The sequence below is a fragment of the Otolemur garnettii genome, unplaced genomic scaffold (genome assembly GCF_000181295.1).
Source record: "Otolemur garnettii isolate 467f Iridium unplaced genomic scaffold, OtoGar3 scaffold00038, whole genome shotgun sequence".
Taxonomy (NCBI): Eukaryota; Metazoa; Chordata; class Mammalia; order Primates; family Galagidae; genus Otolemur; species Otolemur garnettii.
Window position 1 is genome coordinate 879,829 of NW_003852433.1, and position 24,090 is coordinate 903,918.

Sequence of the window (24,090 nt, forward strand, 5' to 3'; positions counted from 1 at the left end):
CCAGCTTCATAATACAAATACTACTAAAACTAAGGTTGCTGTGAGCTGTAATGCCACAGCACTCTACCCAGGGGGACGAAACTCTGACACTAAACAAAAAAAAAAAAAAAAAAAAAAAAAAGAAAAATATGGGATTATATAAAATGCCTGAATATAAGAATGATAGTTACCCCGACAGAGAAAAAGAAGAAAATGATAAAGGGATCAATTAAACAAGAAGATATAACTATTTTATATATATAAAATAAAATTATATATATATATATAAATCATACATATGATTAGAGCTCCCAGCTTCATAATACAAATACTACTAAAACTAAGAAAAGAAATAAATAGGAATACATTAATTGTGGGAGATTTCAGTAGTCCACTGACAGAAATAGACAAATAACCAAGGTTAAAACTTAATAAAGGAACACTGGATTTAAAGAGAACTTCAGAACAAATGAATCCACAAAACCTTTACAGAACATTCTAGCCCCAAACTAGAGAATATACCTTTTTCTCATTAGCACATGGAAAATTTTCTAATATAGATCATATGTTAAGCCACAAAACAAGTCTCAACAAATAAGAAAGAAAAAAAAATCATATCAAGTGTTTTCTCAGGCCATAGTGAAATAATACTGGAAATCAATTCCAAGAGGAGCTCTCAAAACTATCCAAATACCCAGAAATTAAATAGCACACTTCCAAGTGAGCTTGGGGTCAACAAAGGAAGTTAAGTTGAAAATTAAAAACATTTTCAGGGTGGTGTCTGTGACTCAAAGGTAGGACACCAACCCCATATACTGGTGGTGGCAGGTTCAAGCCCAGCCCTGGTCAAAAACTGCAAAAAAAAAAAAAAGAAAGAAAGAAAGAAAAAGAAAATTAAAAACATTTTCAAAATGAATGATAATGATGACACAAGCAACCAAAATCTCTGGGATACAGTGAAAGCAGTCTGAACAGGGACTGTTCACAGCAGCCCTAAATACCGCTGCCAAAAAGACAGAAAGAAGACAAATTAACAACCTAACATCATACCGCAAGAAACGGGAAAAACAAGAACAAACTGAACCCAAAGCTAGTGGAAGGCAAAGTTCAGAGCAGAACTGAATGAAATTGAATTACGAAAACGACACAAAGGATCGGTGTAATGAAGAGTTAGTTCTTTGAGAAGACAAATACAATTGATAGACCACTGGCTAGATTAACGGGAGAAAGAAGAAGGATTTGATAAGCTCAATAATAAATGAAAAGGGAGACATTACAAATGATAGCAGAGAAGTACAAGAGATCATTGGAGACTATTATGAACACTTCTATGCATACAAAGTTGAAAATCTGAGAAAATAGATATATTCCTGGATATATGGGGGGTGCCAAAAATGTACACGCATTATAAGAGATGGTATCTGTGTATTTTATATTCTATTATGTATGCATTTTGAGCAAGGTGTCAAAGTAGTTGCAGAAGTCAGATGTGACTTGTATTTATCTTTTATTATCAGGATATATGGAGCATTACGATTTTAATACCTTTTTTCCTTTCTTAAAATGTGTATACATTTTTGGGCAGCTTCTATATATACAACTTACAAAGTTTGAATCAGAAAGAAATAGAAGTGCTGGACAGACTATTGATGAGAAGCAAGATTGACTCAGTAGTTAAAGATCTCCCAATTCAACAGATGGATTTACAGCTGAATTCTAACAAAGGTACAAAGAAAACTGGTAACCGGCCATAATCCTACTGAAACTATTTCAAAAGATGGAAAAGGAGGGAATCCTCCCGAACTTATGCTATGAAGCCAGTACTGAAGCCAGGAAGGGATACAACAAAAAAAGGAAACTGTATAGAAAATGTTATTGGTGAATATAAATTCAAAAATCCTCACCAAAATACTAATGAACTGAATCCAAAAGCACATCAAAAAAGCAAATTCACCATCATCTGGTGGGCAGAGATGCAAAGATGGTTCAACATTTGCTAATCAATAACTGTGATTTGCCACATACACAGAATTAAAAACAGAAACCTCATGATCATTTCAATAGATGCAGAAAAGACATTTGGCAAAATCCAACATCTCTTTATGATAAAAACCATCAACAAGGTAGACATTGAAAGAATAGATCTCAAAATAATAAAACCCATGTGGAGTAACAAACCCACAGCCAACATACCGAATGGTGAAGAGTTGAAAGCATTCCCCTCAGAACTGAAACTAGAGAAGGTCACCCACTCTTAGCACCTCTTTCAACATAGTACCAAAAGTCTAGCCAAAGCATCAGGCACAAGAAAGAAATAAGGGACATCCAATTTGGAAAAGAAGAAGGGAAACTATCACCGTTTGACTGCGATGTGGTTGTATACCTAGAAAACCCTAAAGGCTCCACCTAAAGTTTCAGCTTACACACTCACTATACACAAACCAGTCGCATTTTTATTCACAATAGCAGCCATGCTGGAAATAAGATCAAGAACTCAAGATCTGTACAAGTAGGAATTCAAAACACTATGCAGAGAAATCACAGATGACACAAACAAATGGAAGAGCATCCCATGCCCATCAATGGTGTTAAAATGTTCTTACTGCCCAACATAATCTACAGATTCGATGCAATTCCTATCAAATACTAATGTCTTTTTTTGCAGATTTAGAAAAAAATCCATCTTAAATTCATATGAAACCAAAACAGAGCATGAATAGCCAAACCAATCCTAAGCACAAAGAACAAATCTGGAGGCATCACATCTCCCAACTTCAAATTATATGACAAGGCTATGGTGACCAAAACAGCATGGCACTGATATGCAAGTAGTCCTATAGACCAGTAGAACAGAATGGAGAATGCAGAAGTAAAGCAGACACCTGGAATCAACTGGCCTTTGGCAAAGCAGACAGAAACATACACTGGGGAAAGGAGACACCGTCTTCAATAAATGGTACTGGGAAAATTGGATTGCCTCATGCAAGAGAATAACATGGGATCCGTATCCCTCATCACACACAAAAATTAACTCAAGGTGGATTAAGAAATTAAATATTAGATCTGAAAACATTAAAATATTAGCAGGAGATGTAGGAAAACTGTCCCTGGCATTGGCCTTGGTACAGAATTTGTGATTAGGACACCCCAAACGAGCAAAAATAACAAAAATAAATAAATAGGAATTAATTAAACTAAAAAGCTTCTGCCTGGCAAAAGAAATAATCAACAAAGTAAACAGACAACCTACAAAATAGGAGAAAATATTCACGTAGGTGTACCTCTGACAAAGGACTAACGTCCAGAATTATAAGGAACTCAAAATAAATTAGCAAAACAAACAAGTGACCCTGTTAAAAGCTGAGCAAAAGACAATAGCAGAAGTTTTTCAAAAGAAGAAAAACAAATGCCCAGCAAATATGAAAAAATGCTCAACAACTAATCCTCAGGGAAATGCAAATTAAAACTACAATTAGATCCCTGTCAGAATGTCAGGTCTGTATTAAAAAGTCAAAAACAATAGATGCTGGTGCAGATGCAGTAAAAAAGGGGACACTTAGACACTGCTGGTGGGAAAGTAAATTAGTGAAAACTCCAAGGAAAACAGTATGGAGATTTCTCACAGAACTAAAGTAAATCTACCCTTTGATCTCGCAGTCCCAGTACTAGGGATCTACGCAAAGGGAAGTGCATCATTTTATAAAAGGACCCCTGTGTTCATATGTTTACTGCAGCACAGTTCACAACTGTGTACATACGAAATCAACCTAGGTGCCTGTCAGCTGATAAATGGATAAAGTGTGATATACATGCTACGGAATATTGTGACCCATGAAAAAGAATGAAACAATGCACTTTGCAGCAACTTGGGTGGGACAGGAGCCCATCATCCTATGTGTGAAGTATCTCAGTTACAGAAAAATAAATAGCTCGTGTTCTCACTTAGAAGGGGGAGCTAAGCAATAGATGCGCGTGATCACACAGAGTGTGATGGTGGACATCAGAGACTGAGAGGAGGGGAGGTTGGGAGGGAGGGAAGGACACAAAATTACCCATGGGGTACCATGTACACTGTATGGACAGCAGGTAAGGAAAAGTCCTGACTTCCCCACTACACAATTCATCCATGGAACATGCAATGATTTGGACCTCCTAAATCCATTGAAATAAATGAAACACCACAAATATTCAGGATTCAGATGGGCTATAAACTCATGAGAATAAGCTCAACCTACCTAGAAATCAGGAAATGTAAGTGAACACCTCAATAGGTGCTATTTCACACATCAGATTGAAAAAATTGAATGGTCTGATGTAGCCAACGATTGCAAGATTGTGTAGCAGTGGGAATTCTTATTTACTGCTGGTGGGAGTATAAATTGATCTAATCACTCTCGAGCAATTTGGCATTACCTGCCCTGTGGCCAGCAATTCCACTTGTAGGTCTATAGGCTAGATAATCTCACCCATGTCAATGTGCTATTAACAAGACGTTAATAGCAACAGAGTTCATGGTGTTGAATGTCAACACTCAGATGAAAACTTATTAGTAGCAAAACAGGTGCACTCATTTTGTTATATTAAAAAATGTGTTCTCAAAAGTGAGAATGAATGAAGAGGCAGGTAATTATGGTTTGCAGGACAAATTCCATTCACTGCCTGCTTTTCATAAATAAAGTTTTATCAGAACACAGCCATGCTCACCCATGTGTGTGTGGATGGTATAATGACAGGGCTGAGCCGCAACCTGGAATGACTCGGCCCTGTCATGTGGCCTGCAAAGATTCAAACATTTAGCATCTGGATTAATGCAGAAAAGGTTTCCTAATCTTTAAACTAGAAATATGTCTATCAATACGTATTGCCCTTGCAAACAGAAAGCCCAAGGAAAATGATTAAGTGATAGGAGAATCCTTACTGTAGGATACCATACATGTTAAGTTTTCAAAATTTCAAAACATTACTATATATTGATTAGGGCCACATACATAAATAGTTATGGTATAAACAGATTTGTAAGAATGGTAACACAAAATTCCGAGTAGCTGTTACCTGGGGTGTGGAAATGATCCCAGGACTACAGAAGGTTCTGTTGTATAGGACGGCGTTGCTGAGATTTTCTGTCTTTAGTGAGATGTTGAATTCATGGGCTGGGGAGGGGGTGAGAGTTCCTGCCCCAAGAAGGCCACTGCAAATCACAGACAGACTCCTGGACAAATCATATGCTATAATGTGATATGTGGCCAGTGCGATGTGGATAGATGAAGAAGTCATTTAAGGAAACTTTCAGAACTGGAACTAGGAAGAGCTGAGGGAGGCACTTATTTAGGGCACAAAATTTAAGGGTCATTAAAAAACTCAAAACTTTAGATAAATAATCTTTTTTTTTTTTTTTTTTTTTTTTTTTTTTTGCGACAGAGTCTCACTGTGTTGCCCCAGGCTAGAGTGCTGTGGCATCAGAGCTCACAAAAACCTTGAACTCCTAGGCTTAAGCAGTCCTCTTGCATGGCCTCCCCAGTAGCTGGGACGGTCAGCATGTGCCACCATGCTCAGCTAGTTTTTCTATTTTAGTAGTGATGGGGTCTCATTCTACTTGCTCAGCCTGGTCTCAAACTCCTGAGCTCAAGCAATCCACATACCTTGGTTTCCCAGAGTGCTAGGATTACAGGTGTGAGCCACTGTGCCTGGGCAAGATAAATAATATTTTAATGCAGTATCTATAATTGTAAATTAATGCAAAAAATCCCTGATGAACAAAATATCAAAATTTTAAATCAATGCAGGATTCATGGGTCAGGATTAGGGTGAGGCAAATGAGGCATTATTCTGCACAGTGGGATCCTGTCTTTATTTAACATCTTGAGATTTTAATCACCACAGCTTTTTTGTATTCAGATTTGAAAATATTACATTAAAATATTGTTTATCTTGGTTTCTGAGTATTTTGGCACTTCCTTAAATTGTACACCCTTAGTGAGTGTTTACTTGCTTTATCCTAGTCCCAGATCTGTTTTACCCTGAAACACTAGGGACCTCTCAGGGTTCTGTTGGAGACCAAATGGGATAAATATGTATGAATGTCTCCCATGTGGTAGGCATTTGATTGGATGCTTTGGAAGCAGCTGTGGATACAAGGTAAACTCCTAGTCCTAAGAAGGTTTAGAAGGAGCAGATCTCAGACAAACTAGTTAGGATCGTGACATGCTGTGGTCATGAAGCAGAGGGAGCTGACAGTGATGGAGGTTGGTAGGGCCAATCTTTGCCTAAATGGTTCAGAAGGGCTTCCCTGGGAGGGTGATGTTTGATTCTAGATCCAAATGCTGTGACGTAGTCATAGACATACAGATGTAAAGAGTAGAAATGGCATGTGCAAGGGTCCTGGGGCAACATGGGATAATATTTGTCAGTCCAAAGCAAAATTAAGCTCTCTACATGTCAAAAATCTCGTGTTATTATTACTGATAATATTACTTGTTTTAGTTAAAAGACAAAGATAGCTGTAATTGGATTTATGATAAAGCCATTGGAATACACTCTTCCCATGTTGACAGCCCAAGTTGAGCCTAGCTGGCTCATGGAAGGATGTGAAATAAACATTTGAGAAGGAGCTACCTCTTTCCCACCCCTTCTCATCCGCCCCATGAAACTGAGTCTGCTTAACCCATGCCCAATACTGCAGCCAAAGTGTCAATCATGGAGTTGGACATGGGGAGGGAAGAAGCTGTGGCTCCTCAGGAAGGGTCACATCCACACACAGGGTTAGGCCGGGCTGAGACACTTTTGCCCCTCATATGCAAAAGACAGTAAGTTGAAGTGACAGACGGTGCCTCACGGTCCCATACGTGTCCCTGGAGAGCAAGCTGCCTGCAAAGAATGGAAAGTGAAAAATTGAAGAGCTGTGGTGGTTGGGAATATCAGGGACTTTCCTGTAGAAATTCCTTCCCACTGAGCTGACATTTGAGGCAGTAATTACTCACGAGTGTCAGGTTGGATGAGGTGGTGGTGGGGAGTTGCAATGCATTGGCTGTGAGGGCAGACTTGGAGGGATGACATGAATGTCCCCAGCATGCAGAACAAGAGCTTACAGGACAACTAGGGAAGGCAGGGAGGGAGCTCAGGCTTCTGTGACCTTAGCCAAGTAAACCAGAGTCAGCACTTCCAGCTTATTCTTTTAAGGCTCTTTGCTTCTCTCTGTCACATATAATTATAAAAGCATGTGTGGGGTCTTGAAAAATTTAAGATAAAATTTAAGAGCAGAGAAAATCAGAGCAAAGGGAAATAAAAGTTGAAGAGTACATGATCCGGGACAGAGTTAGAAAATGGGAATCTACCACTGGCTTCAGACTCCCTCCCGCTCCATAGCCTTTGCATATGCTGTTCCCTCTGCCTGGAATACCTCCCTCCACCCTCTGCACCTGGTTAATGCCTCTTCATTCCTTTTCACTCAGCTTAGGTGGTACCTCCTCCAAGAAACCTTCTTTGACACTTGAAGGGTGGGTTAGGGTTCTACCATGTGCTACCACTAGCCCTGGGTTTCCCCTAACAACATTGATGGTTTTTTAACGACTTCATGCATGTCTGTGTCCCAGCTAACTGTGAGAGGGTAGAAATGTGTCTTCTTCATCCATGAGCCCTTCCCCTGGCATGGAATAGACACAGAATGGGTGGATAAACCATTAAATTGAGCTGAAAAAAATCTAATACGGCACTTTGTAGCCAAAGCTATAGGGAAACAAGATCATTCATAAACATGTTGTGTCTATATTGAAAAAAAATAACACAGCTGTTCTTGAGATGAGCTTTTGCGGGTACTGAGATGTTAGGGAAATTCATTCTGTAGATCTTCACAAAAGGGGAACTAAGGGAAATGGGAAAATATTCCTCAGCGGTATCCCCACAGCAAATAAAAGAGGGCCTCCGCAGGCCTGTTTCGGGTGGCATCATCCTGAACTGAAAGCCAAGGGCATGATGTCAATTCCATAAAATAGAATTCAACTAGAAGTCCAAGCAATAGTCATTTAGGTAACTGAGTGTTACGGCTTCTTTCTCTTCTCTCCCCTCTTCCTCTTGTTCCTGTTGCTCCTCCTCCTTCTTAAATTTATGAGAACAACATACAAATAAGTGCACACATCATAGTGTGCAGCTCTTCAAATTTTCACAAAGCTAACACACCAGTGCTCTATGGCACCACAACACCCGGAAGGAGACACAGAACATTCCCAGCTCCCACAAGCCCCCCTCGCCTCCTTCGTTACCGGCTTCTAAGGGATAATCGCCAAACTGACTACTGCTGCTCTAGGTTTTTCCCCTTGCTTTTGGAACTTTACCTGAAGGCACACACATGTGCGGATGCACTTGTGTCTGGTTTCGTGCACTGGGCATTACATTTGTGACAGTCATCTGCTTTATTGTGGAGCATTCATTTTCATCAGTGTCCAGTATTTCACTATGCAAATAGACCAATATTTATTTATTCTGCTCTAAATAGACATTTGGCTGTGTTCAGGTTTATTGATTTAAAAAATTGAATTAGTATGAATAAACTTGCCGTAAGCATTCTTGTACATGTCCTTTGGTCCACATGTTATCCATTTCTGTTAGGAATGGAACTGCTGGATTTTGTATTATGTCTCTGTTTAGTTTCAATAGATACTGCCAAAGAGTTTGCTGCACTGTTTCTTGTATTAATTTGCACTCTTATGGCAATGGGGTGAGAGTTTCAGTTGCTTACAGCCCTACCAGCCCTTGGTATTATCTGTCTTTCCCAGTTAGGAGTTCTGGTGGGGGTGTGGTGATTGTCTTGTATTGTGTGCCTTTTTACATGCTTTTGGCTATTTGGCTATCTTCTTTCACAAAATGGTCTTTCAAGTCTTTTGCCCACTCTTCTATATTTTTCTTATTGATGTATAGCAGTTCTTTATAAACCCTCAGATGTAAGTTCCATCATTAGATACATGTACCGTAGATATCTCCTACTCTGGGGCTGGCCATTTGGGATGCAATAGTTTTATGTTGTGTTTTTTGTTTTTTGAGATAGAGTCTCAATATGTCACCCTCGGTAAAATGCTGTGGCATCACAGCTCACAGCAACCTCAAACTCTTGGGCTTAAGAGATTCCCTTGCCTGAGCCTCCAAAGTAGCTGGGACTATAGACACCTGTCACAACGCCTGGCTATTTTTTGCTGCAGTTGTCATTGTTGTTTAGCTGGCCCAGACTGGGTTTGAACCCCTCACCCTTGGTGTATGTGGCTGGCACTGTAACCACTGTGCTACGGGTGCCTTGAGTTTCTTTGGGTCTGCTCAAGGGTAAGAAAGAGGCCCAAGGGCTCCAGAACTCTCAAACCAGCATTGGTCACAGTATCTACATTTTTTCACTTCATTCTATATTTCATCAATTCTCAAATGCCTATTGGTTTTATCTTTTCAGATCTTTGAAATTGGGTCATATTTTAACCATTCAACAGCATCTTATACAATGATTCTTAGTTCTTTCTTTTCTTATGTCCTATAACAGTGCATCTTATAAACAATGGCAGCTCAGATTTGGTGAAATGTGGTATATTGGGGTAATGTAAGATTCTATTTGGAGAAAGGGCTCTGATTCCCCTCCCCCTAAAAAAAAAGTTACTACTATTTTTGTTTGTTGCTTTTACACTTCAAAAAACATCATAGTCATCAGAGGAATAGTTAACCCTCTAACTTCCCCCATCCATTCTCTGAGGGTTTAACCTAGGAGGGAGGTCTTGGTAAGAGTGGAGGGTTCTCCACTGCTTCCTTACCAAGCCCCTAGGGGATCCAGCTGCAGGGAGTCAGGCTGCTTTCCAAGCAGTGGTTCTTACACTTGGAAGTGTGCCAGAATCCCCCATAGGGCTGATTAAACTGCAGATGGTTAGACCCCAGCCTTGAAGATTTTGAGTCAATGTGGGGTGGCCCTAGAAAGTCTGTATTTCTAACCAGTTCTCTGGGGATGCTGAAACTGGTCATCCCTGGAACCACACTTTGAGAAACATGAGGATAGAGAACAGCTGAAAGGTGTGTTCTTCCCCACAGGTGGATCTGCTTTCTCAGAAGGGAGTTTCAGACACCCCTACAAGGCCACACGTTATGTTCTTGCCCCATCCACAGCCTCGGCACCCCTGCCCCTTTGTCTCAACAGAGGTGAAACAAGGAATGGAAATAGTGTTGAAGCACATTGTGTCTCATCAGTGGAAACTATTTGATTAGGCTTATTAAAAAGACAACATTATTGCAAAATGACTAAAGTGCTTCATTTGGGAAGGAGCAGAAGAAAAGATGAGGAGAGGATGGCTGTAAATATTCTTCAAGCATGCAAAATCTGCCTTGATGCAAAGTGGTTTCCTTTTTATTTTATTTTATGTTTATTCATTTTTTTATTAAACCACAAACACATAGATCATGTGTACATTAATGCATTTATGGGATACAATATGCTGATTTCATATAGAATTAGGAACGCTTACATTGCAATGGTTAATGTATACCTCATCTCGTTTAATTGATTATTGTGTTAAGACATTTATACTCTATAGTTAATAGATCCGACGTGTACCCTTACATTATGCACCGTAGGTGTGATCCCACCATTCACCCTCCCTCAATCTGACCTCCCCCTTCCCATTCCATCCCCGCTCCTCCCTCCTTCATCCTAGGCCATAGTTTTAATTCTTCATATGAAAGTGTGAGTGATTATAAATTGGTTTCATAATAGTACTGAGTACACTGGATATTTTTTCTTCCATTCTTGAGATACTTTACTAAGTTGAATATTTTCCAGCTCCATCCATATAAACATAAAAGAGGTAAAGTCTCCATCTTTTTATGGCTGCATAATATTCCTTGGCTATTATGAATTGAGCTGCAATGAACAATCTGGTGCAAATATCTTTGTTATAAAGTGATTTTGGGTCTTTTGGATATACACCTAGTAGAGGAATTCCAGGATCAAATAGTATGTCTACTTTCAGATCCCTGAGTATTCTCCATACTTCTTTCCAAAAGGGACATATTAGCTTGCACTCCCACCAGCAGTGCAGAAGTGTTCCCTTTTCTCCACATCCATGCCAACATCTGTAGTTTTGGGATTTTGTTATGTGAGCTGCTCTTACGAGTGTTAGATGGCATCTCAAAGTGGTTTTGATTTGCATTTCTCTGATGATTAAAGATGATGAGTATTTTGCACCCATCTGTAGGCCATGCACCTATCTCTTTCAGAGAAACTTCTGTTCAAGTCCCTTGCCCACAATAAAATGGGATTACTTATTCTTTTCTTATTATTAAGTTTGAGTTCTCTGTGGATTCTGGTTACCAGACCTTTGTCAGAAGCATAACCTGCAAATATCCTCTCCCATTCTGAGGGCTGCCTGCTTGCTTTACTTCTTGGCTATGCAGAAGCTTTTTAGTTTGATCAGATCATGTCTTAAGTTTAAATCTTTGATCCAGTGAGAGTCAATTTTTGTTAATGGTGAAAGGTGGGGGTCCAGCTTCAATCTTCTACAGGTCACCAGCCAATTCTCCCAGCACCATTTGTTAAACAGGGAATCTTTCCTCCATTTTATATTTTTGATGGGCTTGTCAAAGATCAAATGATGATAAGTGTCTGGGTTCATCTCATGGTTCTCAACTCTGTTCCATACATCTACCTCTCTATTTTTGTGCCAGTACCATGTTCTTTTGATCACTATAGATAGTATAGTTCAAAGTCTGGTAGCGTGATTCCTCCTGATTTGTTTTTATTTCTGAGTAATGTCTTGGCTATTTGAGGTTTTTTCTGGTTCCATATAAAATGAAGTACTATTTTTTCCACATCTTTAAAGTGTGACGGTGGTGCTTTGACAGGGATTGCATTAAATTTGTAAATTGCTTTGGATAATATGGACATTTTAACAATGTTGATTCTTCCCAGCCATGAGCATGATATATTTTTCCATTTGTTAGCAGCTTTAGCTATTTCTTTTCTCAGAGTTTCATAATTCTCTTTATAGAGATCTTTCACATCGTTGTTAGGTAAATTCCCATATATTTCATCTTCTTTGGCACAACTGTAAAGGGAATAGAGTCCCTGACTGCTTTTTCAGCTTAGCTATTATTGGTATACATAAAAGCTACTGATTTGTAAGTATTAATTTTGTATCTTGAGATACTATTGTATTCCTTGATCACTTCTAAGAGTTTTGTAGTTGAGACCCTGGGGTTTTTTAGGTATAAAATCATATCATCTATAAAGAGTGAAAGTTTGATCTCCTCTGACCCTATATGGATACCCCTAATCACCTTCCCTTGCCTCATTGCAATGACTAAGACTTCCATTACAATGTTAAAAAGCAGTGGAGACAATGGACAACCTTGCCTGGTTCCTGATCTGAGTGGAAATGTTTTCAATTTTCCTCCATTCAATATAATATTGGCTATGGTTTTGCTGTAGATGGCCTCTATCAGTTTAAGACAATTCCCTTCTGTACCTATTTTCTTAGGTGTTCTGATTGTGAAAGGATGCTGGATATTGTCAAAAGCTTTTTCTGCATATATTGAGAAAATCATGTGGTCTTTGTTCTTTAGTTTGTTTATGTGATGAATTATATTTATAGATTTACGTATGTTGAACCAACCTTGAAACCTTGGGATAAAACTCACTAGGTCATGGTGTATGTTGCTGGATTCTGTTTGCTAGGATCTTATTGAATTTTTTGCATCTATGTTCATTAAAGATATTGGTCTAGAATTTTCTTGTTGGGTCTTTTCCTGGTTTGTGGATCAGGGTGATATTTGCTTCATAGAATGTGTTGGGAAGTATTCCTTCTTTTTCTCTGTTTTGGAAAAGGTTAAGTAATATAGGTACTAGTTTCTCTTAAAAAGTTTGGTAGAATTCTGATGTGAAACCATCTGGTCTTGGACTCTTCTCTTTGGGGAGATTTCATATAGTTGATTTTATTTCAGTACTTGATATAGGTCTGTTTAGCATTTCCAATTCTTTCTGATTAAGTCTAGGAAGTTGGCATGCTTCCAAATATTGGTCAATTTCTTTCAGATTTTCATATTTCTGAGAATAAAGTTTTTTGTAGTATTCATTAAGGATTCTTTCAATTTCTGAGATGTCTGTTGTTATTTTGCCTTTGTCATTTCTGATTGATGATATTAGGGACTTTAATTTTCTATTTTTGGTTAGGTTGGCCAAACATGTATAAATTTTGTTGAATTTTTCAAAAAACCAACTTTTTAATTCATTGATCTTTTGAATAATTCTTTTGTTTTCAATTTCATTTAATTCTGCTCCAATTTTAGTTATTTCTTTTGTTCTGCTGGGGTTGAGTTAGGAATGTTCTTCCTTTTTCAGTTGCTTAAGATGTCTCTTTAAGTTAGTGACTTCAGTATAAATTTCCCTCTTAGGGCTGCCTTTGCAGTATCCCACAGGTTCTGTGAATTTGAGTCTTCATTATTGTTTTGTTCCCAAAATTTGACAATTTCCTTCTTAATCTCATCTATGACCCAGCTATCATTCAGCATAAGGTTATTTAGTTTCCATGTCTTTGTATGAGTATGCAGATACTTGTTATTGGTGAGTTCAACTTTTATTGCATGATGATCTGAGAAAATACAAAGAATAATTTCTATACTTTTAAATTTGCTGAGGTTAGACTTGTAACCTAAGATGTGATCAATTTTGGAGGCTAACCATTCAATAATAAATAAATAAATAAATAAAATAAAAATTTTGGAGGCTATTGCTTGGGCTGATGAGAAGAATGTGTATTCAGTTTTGTTAGGATGAAATGTTCTATAGATGTCTGTTAAAATCAATTGTTGTATGGTGAAGTTTAAGTCCAGAATTTCTTTGTTTAGTTTATTTTTGGAAGATCTATCCAACACTGCCAAAGGGGTGTTGAAATCTCCAACTATTATGGTGACAGAAGATATTAAATTGTTCATGTCTGTTAGGGTGTCCCTTATAAATTGAGGAGCATTCTGGTTGGGCACATAAATGTTAATAATTGACATCTCGGCATGTTCAGTGTTTCCCTTAACAAATATGAAGTGTGACCATCCTTGTCTTTTCTTACTTTTGTTGGTTTAAAGCCTAACGTATCTGAAAATAAAATTGCCACCCCTGCTTTTTTCTGATTTCCATTTGCCTGAATTACAGATGTCCATCCCTTCACCCTGAATCTATATTTATCCTTTAAGGTAAGATGAGATTCTTGTATGCCACAGATATCTGGCCTGAGTTTTTGTATCCAGTCAGCCAACCTGTGCCTCTTAAGAGGACAATTTAAGCCATTCACATTAATTGAGAGTATTGATAAGCCTGGTAATATTTTTGGTGTCAAGTTTTTTAAAAGTCCAGCGGACATTTTAAATTTTTTCACCACTGAGGAAATTGGGTTTTGGTAAAGAACATCAGAGTGAGTTTACTTTGGTGGTAGAACATTGTGATAGTCATTATGGAGGATGGGTCTGAGGATATCCTGAAGAGCTGGTCTGGTTATGGCAAATTTCTTCAATGTGTGTATGTCATTAAAGTATTTAACTTCTCTGTCATAAATGAAGCTCAATTTAACTGGATACAGGATCTTGGCTTAAAAGTTATTTTGTTTCAGGAGATTAAAGGTTGATGACCATTCTTTCCTGGCTTGAAAATTTTCAGCCAAGATATCTGCAGTCATTCTAATATTCTTCCCCTTGTAGGTTATGATTTTCCTATGTCTGGCTGCTTGCAGGATTTTCTCCTTCATATTAACTTTGGGGAAGTTAATTACAATGTGTCTAGAAGATGCTTTATTTGAGTTGAGTTATGCTGGGGTTCTGAAACTGTCTGCTATCTGAATTTCAGTATCTCTTGCCATGTTTGGGAAGTTCTCCTCAATTATCTCTTGAAGTAGAGTATCTGTGCCTTTCGGACCATCCTCTTCTCCTTCAGGGTTTCCTATAAGGTGAATGTTTGCTCTTTTGGAGTGGTCCCACAATTCTTTCAGGGAATGATCCATTTTTTTTCTCTCCACTTCACTTCCTCTTTGAGCATTTGGGAGCGTTCAAAAACTTTGTCTGCAATATCAGAGATTCCTTCTTCTGCCTGCTCCATTCTGTTACTGAGGGATTCTACTGTATTTCTCAGATCTTTGAGGGTTGCAAGTCCTTACCTCAATGTGTCAAAATCTTTGGTGATTTTACCTTGAATTCATTGAATTCTTGATACAACTTTTGAATTGCTCCTTGAATTTCTAATTCCAACTTCACCTCCAGTGTGTTAATCTTATTTTCAATCCAAATTCTGAATTCGATTTCTGACATCTCAGCCATTTGTTTGTGAATGGGATCTTCTGTTGTGTCTCCTTTGTCATTCCTAGGGGGAATTGATCTACTCTGATTATTCATGCTGCCAGATTTTTTCTGCTGATTCAGCCCCATTATTATTTTTCACTATTTGGCTAGAGAAGCAGATAAGGTGAAATTGAATTGAGGGGTCCTGGCATTGTTATTAACCAGCTCTTTACCAATGAACTCGGACTGGTGATTGTGGCTTTTCCCTAGAGCTTTACAAAGGTCCCATTCAGTATTATAGCCTGAAACTCTGGGGACCTGCTTGGTGTGGTGGGGCTAGATGTCTCTGACCTATATTTGGCTAGTCTTTGTCCAATCCTAGTGAATCAGTGGCTTTGGGCTGAAATCTCAGCTGTGGAGGTATATAAGCAACTAAGACACTCTGCCCCCCAACAGGTGACAACTGGAAGAGGAGAATCCCACACTTCCACAACAACACAACCAGGGTACAATCTTGCCCAGTGATTGGCCCAGGTCAAGAGTTCCAAGCCAATTGTCCCAGTCAATACAAACACTGGTCAGGTGGGAGAGTTCAAGAGGTCTTCAGCATCTAGGTAGCGGGGGTCCACTGGAAGCTCAAGTGTAACTCACTCTGGTGCTCTGTGGAGTCAGAAAGGCCCACCCAGCAAAATAGTCTAGCAGGGTTGGTGCCTCCTTCTGCACATTGCACCTCTATCACACCCAGGCATTGGTAGCCCCACAGGGCTGTGGCCCCGTTCCCTCCAATGAGCAAATGCACCAGGGATTTGGGTCTGCCAGAGTCAGAGGGAAGACAATGCCTCTGCTACCAGCCAGGCAACCACTCTCTGCTACCAGCCAGCTGGGGGAGTTGAAGTCTGACTACCTCAGGTGCTCTATGGAAACTCGGGAGTGTTCCACCTTAGCTCATTCCAAAGCAGAGGTTAGCAAAGCAGCAAATGTTTTTTGTTCTCAGAGACTGTGCCTCTGCCCCAGCCACTCTGCTCCTCTGGTATCCCTGCAATGCAAGGTCTAGCTCCCTCTGGCAGTCCACAGAATTGGGGAGGTGCCTCTCTGAAATTTTTGATCCTGATGGGATTGCTCTATTAATGCTGCTGCTAGGTGGGAAGTATCTCCACTTGGGTTCCTGTGCCTCAGCTGTTCTCAAGTCTCCACCCATCGTGTGGAGACCCAAGCCTCCACTCGCTGCTGAGCTGCACTTTCTCAGAGCCAAGCCAAACACCTTCCCCACTGTGCCTTTCTGCACTGTTACCAGATTCACAGTTACAGAGTAACTGTAGTACCTCAGACCATGCAATGTCTGGTCTTAACAAAAAACTGTGAATGTTCTGGTCTCTGTAGGTGTTGGGCTTCTAGACTGCTGGGCCAGGGGGAAGGGTAGACAGGAGTTCAAAGTGACAGGGAAAATATTTGTTCAACCTTCATGCCAGGCAAGAGAATGCCCAGGCTCACAGCAGGGACTCTCTGGAGAAGGCGTCTCCCAGTTTCCAGCAACTCACTCCCATGGGGTGAGACAAGAGGACCTCAGTTCACTGCTCACTAGTAGAGATACCATAGCAAACAAGCAAGCAACTCTCTTGGGGGACGGGATGGACACGTGTTTTCTTTGGGATGGGTTCTGTACCTGAAATTTGTTTCCTTGGAGTTGCAGCTTGCCTCAGCAGAGAAGACATGCAATTATCAGTCCCTTCACTGAAGCTCAGCTCCCACCCTTCAGCTTTGTTGGGTTCTTTGTGGCTGTTAACTCTCCCTCTGGACTGGAGCTTCTGTTGAAAGCTGGCTTCAGTTGGCTATCATACCCCACTTCCCTTTGCTCTTGTTGCATGTAAAACTTGGAGTTAGGGACAATAGCCAACCTGAGGTTTTAGCAGAACACAAGGCACATTGAAACAAAATGAACAAACAAACAAACAATCAAAACCAAAAAACAACAAATGAACAAACAAAAAAACCTCGAATAGCCTGAAGTAAGCACTCTCAGGAACCATAAGAGGAAGGGGAGGGCTTGGCACCTGTAGCTCAGTGGCCAGGGCACCAGCCACACACACCGGAGCAGGTGGGCTTGAACCCAGCCCAGGGCCTGCCAAACAACAATGACAACCACAACCAAAGAACAGTTGGGTACTGTGGTGGGTGCCTGCAGCCCCAACCACCTGGGAGGTTAAGGCAAGAGAACCACTCAGCCCAAGAGAGTTAGAGGTTGCCATGAGCTGTGACACCACAGCACTCCACCGAGGCTGACACAGTGAGACTGTCTAAAAAAAAAAAAAGAAGCAGAGAAACAAATAATAACTAAAAAAAATTTTTATCAATAACTCCTACAAGAAAGAAAAAAGGAAAGAAACTTAAAAAAGCAAAAATAATGAGTAAAGAGAGAAAAAAGGCAAAAAATTTATATATATATATATAAATAAACATACGACTATATATATGCTATAGGGATCGACTTTAGTAGGAATATACTTATGTTGCAATATACTTTCTGGACACCAGGTGGCACTGTGAGTGGTTCCCAGGCTTATATCTTTTTCCTGTCTTTGATTGTTCTTGGTGGTTGCCTGATTACCTGCTTAGCGCCTAGATCCTGCTGAACTGCTGATCCCACAGATCTCAAAAAATCTTCACAGGCAGGTTTCACAAATTCTCCCTGCAACAGTGAAGTGCAGGACACCCTTGGCCAGTTCCGAGTGTAGAATGACTGTCTGCGGGTGAGACTCAAATGGCTGAGCCTGGCCCATGTGGAAAGGTTCCTGCTGAGACCGCCATCTCCTAAATTCCAAAACAATGGCCTCTTCCTATCCAGGATCTTTCCCGTCTGAGTGTCTCTCCCACTTACTAAATGCAGTGGTGTAGCACCAGACAGCTCCCCTCTCTGGCCAGCGAATTCTGCTTGGGAGTCCGCACTCCATCAATCTTTCCACACATTACCTAGTTTTCCCACGAACTAGGAACTGCAATCCTCTGTGGTGGGGGTGGGTTGCCGCCACTGCCACCCCGCTGCAGCCAGAGCAGAACCTTTCCTGGCAGTCTCTGCAGCTCCAGATTACACTCCAAGTCCAGCAATCTGCCACTTCGCTGCACACCCCAAGCTGCAAGAAACCAGGGCAGTGGAAAATGAGGCAGCTGGTCTGGACTCCAATGTAGTGAAATAGAAGCTAAGTTTTTATTTAAGTGAAGAAAAATAGTGAAGGAGAGCAGAGATAAGCCCAGACTTTTCCAAAGAGTGGAAAAGTGAGGGGAGACCCAGACAAAAGCAATACATCAGTATAAGCACTTTGATCTCAATCCTCCTACGTTCATCTGTAAGAATTCCCAGCGGTTCCCTTTAGGCCTTCAGGCGTGTTGTCCTGGTTTCACTGGCAGTAGATAACCTCAGTTGTCACGTAAATCTAATTTGCTTTACTCTGTGTATTAACCTGTTTGACTAGTGATGGTATGGCATCTGTTAGTCTTGTGATGTTTATGGCAACCATGGTGTGCATTGTTCTGTGACAGGGATCTTTATCTTTGTTTTATGGAGGAATAATCATCTTTGTTTTATGGGGGGATCATTTGGGGGCTGGAGGTCATGGGTCACAGGCTAAAAGTTACATTTCGCTGGAACAGCATATACTTGGTCAACTAGGTCAAACCCACCCCCAAATCCTCCATTTCACTCTCAAGCCCTTTCTTGGGCAGAAGGCCACCCCACCTCCCTGTAGCCCTTTCAACCTTCTTCCGTCCCTGAACAGAAGCACTGTAGGCTATTCGGGGTTACCACTGTAAAATTATTACTAAACTGGGTGCAGCTTGATTGTAATACACAGTTAAAATCACACTGACATCATCTCAAGTATCACTCAACAGTTTATGTGCACAAACAGTGTTCTAGGGCACATTCTAGAATTCAGCTTTAATCCTTTTCAAACTTATTAATGTAAGAAGCCAGGTTGTAATGATTCTGCACAGTGAGGCTGCTGGTATTAATATAGGTACCGAAGCTCCGCATCCAGATGGTATTACCACCAGGGAAATTTCTTAGGCAGTGGCTGCTGCGTAAGAGCCGTCGCCACGATGAAAGCTGGAAGTATTCACAGGTGGGTAGTGGCTTTGCCACATGTCATAATTGGACCTGTTGGAACAACTCAACACGTAACAAGGCAGCCCACAGTTGCAGAATGCCTGACTCATGAGAAATAATTAGCAGGCTGGTCTTCTTACTATCACATTATTTGATCCTGCATAAACTTCACAAATGCAGCATATTGTTCTGAAAGTTTTGTGGTCGATATTTCTTCCTATTCTTCTTGAACTAGTACAGTGACCTGACCTTAGGTCTGGTGTGGAAGGGGCAGAGGCCCCAGCCAGCTCAAGAGTGAGTTGGCTGACTTTGGACCCTTATTACTACGGGATTGTGAGCAAATTCTTCAAGTCTCTTTGTCTTTGTTTCATCATCAGTAAAATGTTGATGGTAATAGTTACTTCATCTTTAAAAGGCTGTGATGAGCAGGTGCATATAAAGTAGTTATCACTGCCCCTGTTACATAGCAAGCCACGTCATCACTATTACATATATACATACATAGTATATATATATTAAAAAATGTTCGCTCCCCCCCTTTCCCAGTAGACTGAATTTCTCAAAGATAATGACACATCTTAGACATTTTTAAACCCTTCAATATCAAACACAAAGCACTGATTGCAGATGTATCAGTTTAATGAATGTGCGGAGTCATACTGAATTTAATTACAAAAGTAACATTTAATGAGTGATGCGTCTGCCCCGGTTGCTGTGATAAATCCTTCACATGTATTATCTAAGTTTACTTTTAAATCAAACTGTGAGGAAGGTGTTAATATGCTCATGTTATAGACTAGGAAAGTGAAGCCCAGAGAGGTGAAGTGATCTGTCCAACATCACACAGCTGGTAAATAGCAGAGCCAGGATTTGAACCCAGGGTGGTTGACTCTGAACAGTCTGTGTGAGAGGAGGGACATCTCCTAAGTTGGGGAACAGGGTTGAGGACGGGTTCTCAGGAGAGAGGTCTTGGCAGACAGGCAGGAGCTAGCCAGGTGACAAGGTGGTGGGTGGACATTCCAGGGACAGGGTACCATAAGAGGAGGGACAGAGTGCACCCCAGCCCGGCAGGGGTAGTCCTGGTGTTCGGAGTGCCATGTGTGTGTGGAGTAGTTATGGGTTAAGGGGAAGGCCACCAAGCTGGGCCAGATTGCATGGGGCCATGAGGATTACGTTAGATGTTTGGCTCTAATACTAAATGAAAGGAAGGATGAAAGGACATTTTCAGGATGGGATGTGTGGGTCCCAGGGCTCGAGGGCTTGTTTTCTCTTTGGGGTAAAGCATTTAGGAAACCCTCATGACCCTTAAAGTCCCCTCTAAAGCTCCTGAAAGGTTGCAACTGCCCCTTATCCCTGGAGGACCAGGGACTTGTTGGTGGTGTGTCATCCCCACCTGGCCTGCTCAGAGGTGTGACTCCTCTCCTGGCATTCCTACAAGAGGGGCCCTATTACTGCTGAGGTGCCAGAGGATGTCCAGCCCTCACTTGTGTAAAACTCTCTCATCTATTCGTTCACTCAACACTCATTCTTCGAGTCCTTGGGAGGCAGCCTGACGAGTGATGAAGAGTGAGGGCTCTGTGGCCACCAGCTGGTGGCGTCCTTGGGTGAGTGTCTGCACACTGGTGCCTCAGTTTCCTCACCTGCTGCAGGAGATCGTGTCAGGTGCCAGCTCTCAGCACTGTGGGGTTCTGCAGGTGCGCCTGTGCTGGTGATTTTTATTGTGGTTACTAGCTAATACTATTACTTGGTTGCAGGTGAAGTGCACAGCTGAGATTCCTCCCTTCTAGGCACAGGGTGATGCCTGAGCTGATGCCCAGAGTATATCTCTGGGGAGCCCCAGGGCCTGACACTAAGTTGTTCTCGATGTCCCCTGTTGACTGAGGCAGCTCTGAAGGCTGTACTATGAGACCGAAGCCATCCATGGCTTAATCTCCTTGACAAACAGCACACAAGCCAGCTGGTGCTGCAGTTGGGCTGGCCCCATATTTACTGACTCGCTTCCCCTTTTTACAGCTCAGATCGATGGGGACAGGAGTGGAGGCTTCCCTTCCCCTGGGTGTGTCCACATAGCCATCCTCTGGCCAAAGCGCAGTGAGGGGCTGAGGTCCAGATCTCATCTGGCCTTCTCTGTACCTCGCTTGGTATGTAAGCTCGCCTCTGTGAGCTAATTCCTGGATAGTGGCTCCTGCTTTGCTGACCCCCAGAGGCCTAGGGCTGTGGACATTGAGTTAGATGGTGGATGTGAGACAGAAGAAATCAGGTGGTTAAGAGCCGGGGTCAGGGAGTCAGGCTGCGGGGATGGACTGCCTCTGCTACTTCTCAGCCATGAGTCTTAGCACATCATTTCTCCTCTCCAGGCCTAAGTTTTATGTTCTGTAAAGAGGGAATAAACAAAAATACCCTCCTCAAGAGGTATGAGGTGGGCTTAGAGAAGATGACATATGCAAAGTGCTTGGTGATGATCTATCCCCAGCCTTCCGAGAGTGTGAGCTACTTGTCACACAGGGATTATAGTGAACAGATCCTTCTTGTGCTAATTGAAAAATACAGGAGAAGAGGGAAAGGTCACTGCTGTCTGCAGGTCAGAGGGTTTGGGGGTTCAAGAGCCTTTGGATATGAGAGCTGACAGTAGGGTCAAGCCAAGACCCATGTGTGCCCCTGTGGTTTACTGATCTCTCCAACTGGACAATGGGAACCTTCAGAGCAGGGCCTGGCACACAGTAGGTGCTCATACAGTAATCATCAGATGCATAAATAACAAGCAACAGTGACAACCCCAGCATTTAATGTCCATCAAATTCCAGCTACCCATGGTGCTCTCAAGCTGCAAATGATACCAGTACACAGGGCATATAATTTCTGTTAGACTCACTACAAAATCACAGCAAATTCATTCATTCCTGTCCCCTTCTCTCTAGCAGGCCCTTGGGGTCATTGTCCCTAAGTAGAAAAAATATTCTGCTGATTTGGCCAAGTGGTAGATCCAGGGAGGTTTTCAAGATAATTTCTAGTTAATTGGTCCTTGAGTAATCTGCAAAGACCCTTCTGCGTTTGCGGAGAGTCTCTCCCCCTCATTAAATTGGTTTTCATTTTGCATTCCCCTAACAGCTCTGGGCATGGTGCCTACTTCTCACCTCTATCAACAAAGGCCCTGGGCCCCACAGTGTGGGAAGAGAGAGGGATTTCTGGGGACAGGGGAAGATCAGCGGCTACTTGACTGTGTGAAAAGCATCTGTCATTTCCCCCAATTTCAAAGGACTGATTGTCCTTTGGGCTCCAGACTTTGAGTTCTGTGAAACTCCAAATTAATGCATTAAATTAATTTTGTGCTCCCCTTGCTCAGGCTGATTAGCACAAATTAAGTTTCACACTAATTGGCTAAGGTGGAGAGAACACAGTCCCGGTGTTTGGGACGAGTGCTGATTTCAGGGATGGGGGTGGTGGTGGTTAGAGGTGTCATCTGGGCATTCCTGGATTGCAGCAGCATAAGTTATGTGACCACTACAAATCAGCACCCTTCCAGGAAGAATGATTCTGCATGGCCATAGCCATCTAAGCCACCTAAAGCCCAAGAAGAGTTCAAAATTAGGAGAAGACCCTGACAATTTCCATGATAGGAATTCTTCAGTTTCACTGTGCAAAAGCTTCATCCTGAAGTGTGCTGAAATGCAGATTTTGGGGATTCTGCCTCAGAGATTGTGGTTAGGGGGATCTGGGAGTTGTGGAATCTTCAGTTTAACAAGTCCAGGTCACCCCCATCACTTCCCTAGTTCACTGTAAAGACAACAGTGAGAGAAAAGAAAGCCCCACTCCCAAACAACCGGGAAAACCCTGGGAGAGCACCCCCATTCATTAATGGATGGCCATTACTTGGATCTGACAGGTCTGGGTTCGAATCCCAGCTCTGCCACTTACTTGCTGTGTGACATCCCCAAGCCTCTTTTTTTTCCCCTCTACTTCTGCTGAAATCTGCATTTTACTCCGAGCAGTCGTTGATGCTGTCAGTACAGTGGGAAGAAGATCAACTGGAAAAGGGAGGCAGATGGGGAGCAGAGATTGTACCAAGCAGCCCCAGTTTTTGTTGCACAACTTTTTTTTTCTACTCTTTTTGAAAGATATTTATTTTGTTCGTTTCTTTTATATTTTCATTTGTTTTTCTGATTACAAAGCAGTAAAAAAAATCAAGAGTACAGAAGTGCATCACAAGGAAATTGGAGTCCCCTGTGAGTCCATTCTTCCAGGAGGAAAAAAGAATGCTATTAACAGTTTGGGAGTGCTTTGTTCTGTGCAAGTACAAACAAAAAGGAGATCATGCCAGATATTCTAGTCTGCAACTTTGCTTCCCCCCTCCTTTGGCAATGTATCTTGGGGATATTTCTTTTAATGTCAGAACATACAGATCCGGGTCTTCCTTCTTCATAGCGCAACTCAATAAAATTTGAGGTAGCCTGTGAGCTGCTGCTATTGTTTAGACTAGCTTGGAAGGACAGCAACATTCCACAGCGGGCCACAGTAGCTCCTAACTACCAGGAGTGACACAGAGGGTCTGATGGCAGAGCCAGGTGTTTTGACATCTTCATATGCAACATTTATGGCATAGAAAGGACGCGCCAGGAGGATATGAGATCCCCTCTGACCCAGTGCATTTTACAGCTTAGGTGACCAAAGTCCAGGAGGCGAAGCGGCTGTCCAAAGTCACAAAGCAAGTTAGTTGTTGACTCCCGTCTTAAACCCTGTAT

General features: G+C 41.5%; 1 protein-coding gene across 4 annotated transcripts in view; it reads left to right on the top strand.

The window, feature by feature from the left end:
- MYO18B (myosin XVIIIB) overlaps nucleotides 1-24,090 on the top strand; it is a 262,880-nt gene that overhangs the window by 114,633 nt on the left and 124,157 nt on the right. The window lies entirely within an intron of this gene.